This window comes from Podarcis raffonei, chromosome 11, assembly GCF_027172205.1.
Source record: "Podarcis raffonei isolate rPodRaf1 chromosome 11, rPodRaf1.pri, whole genome shotgun sequence".
Taxonomy (NCBI): domain Eukaryota; kingdom Metazoa; phylum Chordata; class Lepidosauria; order Squamata; family Lacertidae; genus Podarcis; species Podarcis raffonei.
In genome coordinates, this window is record NC_070612.1 from 5,794,428 (window position 1) to 5,801,611 (window position 7,184).

At 43.5% G+C, this 7,184-nt stretch overlaps 1 non-coding gene across 1 annotated transcript; it reads right to left on the bottom strand.

Annotated features, from left to right (window-relative positions):
- Window positions 1-214: 214 nt before the first annotated feature.
- On the bottom strand, window positions 215-399 carry LOC128423790 (U2 spliceosomal RNA). The gene has a single exon (XR_008332856.1). It is a non-coding gene; the product is annotated as a U2 spliceosomal RNA (small nuclear RNA).
- Window positions 400-7,184: the final 6,785 nt, after the last annotated feature.

Genomic DNA, 7,184 nt, shown 5'->3' on the forward strand with positions numbered 1-7,184 from the left:
ATGACAGCCATGAGTTTTGCCTCCCTTGCACCTCCACCTTCCTCTCCATGCTTGGCAGTGCATCTCTCTGACATGTCCACGGTGTGTGGTGTGGTGTCCACTCCAGCACCATCAGATAATGGGAGTGTCACTGATTCTGGCCACCTCCCCAACACCCAGGTCCAGGATGAGCAAAAAGAGAAAGGAAGAGAAGTTTCTGCCTGCTAGGCATCGCAAGAGATTGCAGAAATGCTCAATGCCCTACAATGATCCCACTCCATTCATATATATATATATATATATATATATATATATATATATATATATGATAGCACAGGGGTGTGGTTGTGTTAGATCAATGTCTGAGGTGTGGCAGTTACTGTACTACACATGATCTTAGCCAAAAGGCCGAGAAGCGATTGAGGTGTGGCAGTTAGAGCACCTTTGTCGCAGCTGTATTTAGGAATAACCATGTGTATTGCCTGAAGTGCCATAAGCCAGCAATTCACATAGGGCTCACCGTGGTCTAAGCATTAACGCCTTGGGAAAGGAGCCTCCTCTAAGTCTTTCTTCTTCAGTAATAATAATAATAATAATAATAATAATAATAATAATAATAATAATAAATTTATTATTTATACCCTGCCCATCTGGCTGGGCTTCCCCAGCCACTCTGGGCGGCTTTCAACAAAATATTAAAATACAGTAATGCATCAAACATTAAAAGCTTCCCTAAACAGGCCTGCCTTCAGATGTCTTCTAAAAGTCTGGTAGTTGTTGTTCTCTTTGACATCTGGTGGGAGGGCGTTCCACAGGGCGGGTGCCACCACCGAGAAGGCCCTCTGCCTGGTTCCCTGCAACTGACAGCCAGGGCAGTCCGCCATGAAAGAGGCTCATTGCTCGCTGGCAGAACATCTGCTTTGTATGCAAAAGACTCGAGGTTCAATCTTGGTGGCAACAGCAGCTAGGGTTGGGATTGCCTCTTGCCCTTAGCCCTCAAGAGATGCTGCCACCCATTGTCAACAATCCAGCATTCTTGCTGCTGCTTTTCCACTCTCCTGACCTGCCCCCTCCGCCTTGCTTCTCTCCTTGCTGGTAAGTGAAGGAGGTGACGGGAGGTAAGATAAGAACCACCACCTCTCCATAAGGACCACTACCCTTTGTACAGACACGCACATCAGTTCTAGCTGGCCTTTGCAATATCCCTTTTATAGCTTGTTATTTGGCCAGATCTTTCTGTCTGCGAGAAACATTTCTGATTTCCTGGAAAAATGTACCCCCTAGAGCCAAATTAGAAAGAAACTCAGAGGTTTCTAGAGAAACTCTCACAGTGTGTGTGTGTGTGGAAGGCTACATGGGCATATAAGAGCAAGAGCAACAAAAAGGTTTGTTTGTTTCTTTTCTTGATGGCTGCAGTAGAATATAATTTGGCAGAAATAATGAGACTCAATTGCTCATAAGTAAACTGCAGCTTAAACAAAGGCGACAGGGGCTGTAATTGTTGGCCTGTCAGTTGCTTCAACAGCATGCTTTGTCATTGACTTTATCAGGAGACGTTCGAAACTGGCTCAAAAGTTGCAGTGAACTAATTGAGAAAGAGCAGAGAGAGAAGATGAGGGGAGAATTTTGCAGTAGAACATGATCCAACGCGCTCTCTCTCTATCTCCACCCCCCCTTCAAGTTTTCCTTCTTAAACTAACTTGCTTTCTGCTGTACTGTTGTTGTTTTTTTGGGGGGAAGCAGAGTCATGCAAGCAGCTGAATCTAGAAAAAATAGGTTTGGGGGCCCACATTTCTTCCAGGGTGGTAGGCAAAACTGGCCAAAGCAACAAATATATTTTTTTTACTTATGAACAGTAGACAAACTTATATACACACACACGCCTCTCTATAGTCCATCCAGGAAAATGAGAGCTCAAGGGCAAAGTCCAGCCAGGCAAAAAGCATTCAAGGAAGGGATGAAACAAGGCTGGTGATGGATGTCCTGAAGAAAAGTAGATGTGGCTTGGGGAGAGTCCCAAGGGCCATAGAGAATCTTTGAGGGCCACATTTCTCAGATGAGATGGACAAACTTTCTTCCTCGGTTCTTCTTCAGAGGAAACTAGCATTTTAACAATCATGCACTGGAAATTCGTTCAAACAAATCAGGTTGTAGTGATATATCAGTGCATCCACAAGGGTATGAAACAGCTGTTCAGGATTGGATTTTTCCATCAGCACTGCATCTAGGCAGAGCTGTTCACCAGAGCTGTCCCAAGTGGTAAGGGGTTTGTACTTGGGCTGTGCTAGGATTCTCCCATCCCCGCCCCCATAAAAATCATGGCCCAACCTGGCACGTCACAGAAGCTGCCATCTGACTTGGGAATGATCTGGGTCCAACCCAGATTCAACTGTTTTGGCTCCTTGCCCAGTCATGAGGCTGTGAGGAGGCGAGTGGCAATGTGTCCACTTCCCCCTTCTGACCTCAGGTTTACTTTGAGTTTAAAGCTTTGATTACACATGTGGTCTGGAGCGGGGGAAGAAGGAGAAGCATGCAGGCTGCTCACCCCTCTCTTTCTCCTCTCTTTCTCCTTGCCACCGGATCATCCTCACTTTTGACCAGGGCCGGATTTAGGTTTGATGAGGTCCTAAGCTACTGAAGGTAATGGGACCCTTTATATGTCCAGCTGTCCTTTGTCAACAACAGCTGTTTTTTGTGTTGGATATATGCTATATGGTAATTTATGGACCTAATAGGTATCTAAAACCAATTTATTTGTTTTTTTACCTTATATTTTGGAAATGTACATCCAGGTTTTTTTCCCTTTAATTTTTTTGGGAGGCCCTAAGAGAGCGGGGCCCTAAGTTACAGCTTGTTTAGCTTATACTGTACATAAATCTGGCACTGCTTTTGACAACCTCCGAACTAATCCTGAGTTGACCTAAATTACTCCTATTCCATTCACAATGTGGGATTCAGCCAGATTGGCTGCACAGCCCTACTTATGACATTCAACCTGTTGAGGTGTTAAGGGTGAGCCCTCAGTATTCTGCTCTGACAAGTTTCAAGGCATTTGCAGATACAGTTCCTCACATCCTTTTGCTTACTTCTGCAGGGTTGGCTCTGCTTGATATCATGACCCCCATATTGTTGTATTTTGATGGATATATTTCTGTTTCCAAAGTCAATGTGTTGACCAGATGCTTGGAGAGGTGCTATGTACCACATGTGTACAGCTGTTAAAAGCATCTATGAAAGGTCTGGAGAACATGGTGACACTCAGTGGAAACTGGACTAAATGGGACCGTTGACCTGATCCAACAGGTTCTTCTTGTGTTCGTTGTTGTTGTTTAGTTGTTTAGTCATGTCCGACTCTTTGTGACCCCATGGACCAGGCACTCCTGTCTTCCACTGCCTCCCACAGTTTGGTCAGACTCATGTTCATAGCTTCAAGAACACTGTCCAACCATAACTTTAACTATACGGATCTTTGTTGACAAGGTGATGTCTCTGCTTTTTCTTCTTCTGTTCTTTGTTGTTGCTGTTGTTTAGTCATTTAGTCGTGTCTGGCTGATTTCCTTCAGAATGGATAGCTTTGATCTTCTTGCAGTCCATGGGACTCTCAAGAGTCTCCTCCAGCACCATATGTTCTTATGTTCTTAGGTAGGTCCAAATTTAAATAGAAAAAGGAGCTAAGTTTCTCCTCCATGCCTAGAGAGCCCAGCAGTCAGACAAGTGGACTAAGGATTTGGCTTGGTTTTATATATCCTCCAATCTCCTTTCCAACAACAAAAAATAATAAGTGTGTTAACCTGTCTTGTCTGGGTGACTTCAGTCCTCCTCAGAGATGCCTCTGCATTATCCCCAAATATAGCTCAACAGGTGACAGCCTTATCGTTTTCCTTGTGGGAGAACTTGAAATTATGGTGGCTTATTACACTCCATTCATCATGCCACGCTTGTTAGCATGCTGTTTTATAGGCACATTGCTCGGCAGTGTAACCATTTTAGTGTGCGCAAACTCTACGTTTTCCGTTTAATTTGCAGCAGATATGATATAAAGATAAACGAGTCGATGTCTCTCACCCACCAACAGGAATTGTCAGTGGCAGTTTGCTGGCAATCAATCACGACAGGGACGGAAGTCCTCTTTGCAGGGATATATATATATATATTCATACACACACACACACACACACACACACACGCAGTCATGCATACACAACAAGGAGGAAAGGAGGTAATGAGCAAACACTCGACGCCGTGTCATTTCAGTCTATGTATCTCTAGATAAATGTTTGTGCGTGGCTTGGGATATAGAAAATGTGCGCCGTTAAAACAGTTCCTCTTTACTGTATATACAAAAGCACACTTTTGATGGGATAGAAGCTCAGTTTTCTTCACTGCTGAGAACATAGAACTGGTCTGCTGGATCTGGGTAGTGGCCCATCTAGTCCAGCATTCTGTTCTCACATTGGCCAACCAGAGACTACTTGCAGAGCATTACTCACAGTTTGCAGGGTCACCCCTCAGCTCAACAGCTCCTGAGCAGAGGAAACAACCCTGCTGGGGGAAGGGTGGTTTTGTTTCCCTGCCTGCCTCTGCTTCCTGTGAGGCGTGCCACCACCTGACAACCATGGGGCACTCTGGGCCATGCAACCTGGCCGGTAGCAATCTGTGGCTGGCTGAACTCAACCCGACTAGTGCCGGAGAACCTCCAAATATGTTCAAATTGGGTTGGATACAAATTGGATGTATCTGGTGCACAGCCCCAGAGAGTACTGAACTTCAGAAACAAGGGGTGTGTGTGGATAGAACACCAAGAATTGTGAGTCTTTGCAATGAGAATTTAAAAGGGGTAATCAGACAATGCCAACTCATTCGCGTCCAGTTGGTGATGCATTGTAAGTTTCTGCTTTCACTCTCAAGAGCCTCCTTTCACCCTTTCCAGTCTTTCCCTTCATCTCTCTCCTCTTTTGAAACCTAGTATGGTTCTAAAAGTTCTGTCACTTCTAGCATGGTCAACAAAACATGGCCTGAGGCTCCTGTTTTTTTAAAAAATGTTCTTTGGCTTCAGGTATACAAACACCTGTTTTCCTGCTCTCATAACTGTTTGGGCAACAGTGTTTGAGTACTGAGCCAATACTAGATCTAAATACCCCTTTTTGAGGGGTGGGGTAGAGGGTGCTTGTTTAAGACTGGCAGCCCCAGTGATAACGTTGTGAGTGCTCCACTCACAGCCTCTTACTATAGACAAGAGGAAAGGTCTAAAAGAGGCAAAAATTCAGTTCCCTAAAGCAATGCTGCCGAAATTCATAATTAGCTGGGTTTGGTATATGAATTATGCACTCTATTTATTTATTTATTTGTTTATTTATTTATTTATTTATTTATTTATATCCAATGTAGACAGGAATCCCCCCCAAACCTTCACTAATACCCTGTTCATTCCACATTGTGTTCCTCCATCACAAACACTAGTGTTGTTGAATTTAACAGAAACCTTACACAAAAGATAGCCCCAAAACAACATAAAAAATCAGTAGATACAGATTAAAATGCAAGCACAAAAAATTAAACAAAATGCACAAGACCATAAACACCTAAAAGACTTCACTGTAAAAAATGAGCATAAAGACTTGTTGCACACCTATAACCATTTGACAGATACCAGCTAAAAGCTTATAGAAGCCTGCCTACTCAAATGTCTATGAGTAGAATAAGCACTTAAACTGACACCCTAAAGATGGCCATGTCAACATCAGATAGTCCTTACTGGGAAGAGCCTTCTATAGTGAGGGGGGCATAATCACACACTGATAAAGAAAACTACTTGGACTAACAGACCAATATGACTACTCCTCTAGAAGTTATGAACATAGCAGAAGAGATCAGCCAAGATGATCAAGGGTCTGGAAACCAAGCCTGTTGAGGAATGGTTGAGGCAGTTGGGTATGTTTAGCCAGGGAAGGCAGAAACTGAGAAGGAGATTGTTAGAATTCCTGCTCTGTGATTGTAGTCATTGGATTTTTGTCTATCACGTGATGGTGTATGTTTTCATTCCACAGAGTGGGAAGTGACGGAGACAGGATGTTTGTATTACTGTGTTCCGTGAAGTGGGACTATTGTCCTTTGTTCTTTTTCTCTTTGCTGTCTGATGCTAGAGAGAGAGGGAGCCATGTTGCAGTGCTCCGTGTGTGTTTATATGGAAATAAAGTAGATTAGCAAATTGCTGAGTTGCTGAAGTCTGTTACGCAAACTGTTAACACTCTACGGATCCCTAAGTGTGCTGATGTCTGTTGGCATCGGTCGCTGTGATATTCAGGCTGAAGAAAGCTTTTGAAGTCCCGAACAAACAACCAGGAGGGAGATAACATGCCAGTCGGGCATGTGTCTCTACCAGGGTCCTACTCAAGTGTAGGACGAGCTCCTGACAGAGATATGATAGCCATCTTCAACTATCTAAAGGGCTGTCACATGGAAGATGGAGCAAGCTTGGTTTATTTTGCTGCTCTGGGGGGAAGGTCCCAAAACCAATGGATTCAAGTTGCAAGAAAGAAGATTCCGACTCAACATCAGGAAGAACTGTTATAACAATAAGAGCTGTTAGACAATGGAACAGATTCCCTCTGGACTCTCCTTCATTGGGGGTTTTTAAGCAGGGGTTGGATGGCCATCTGTCATGGATGCTTTAGCTTAGATTCCTGCATTGCAAGGGTTTGGACTAGATGGCCCTTGGTATACCTTCCAACTCTACAGTTCCATGATTTTATAAGAACATCAGAAGTACCCCGCTACATCAGACCTAAAACCCATCTAGTCCAGCCTATGGAGAAATGCCAGGAATACTTCTCATAAGACATTTACACAGGTGAGGAGGCTACATGATCAAGGCCAGAAGTTTATGAGAACCAACAGAAGACTTCATGCTGGGCCTTCATGGGTATCCTGAGTGTTACGGACCCCTGATGCAACCTAAGAGATGCAGGAAGTATAGCAGAGGTGGGCAAGTCTGTTCATTTTGGTTTCTCTCGGTTTCTCATGTTTTTAATGTGAAAGTCAGCTCTGGGAAAAGGAAAACAATAAAGTCCTTATGAAAATTCATCGGCATTTTATTATGCTTTTCTCCTAATGTGCACATTTTGTAATATACGCCTTTTTTCCCAAGCAATTTCCCTAATATAATGGATTTTGAATGTTATTTGCAATGATAAATGTATATTAGG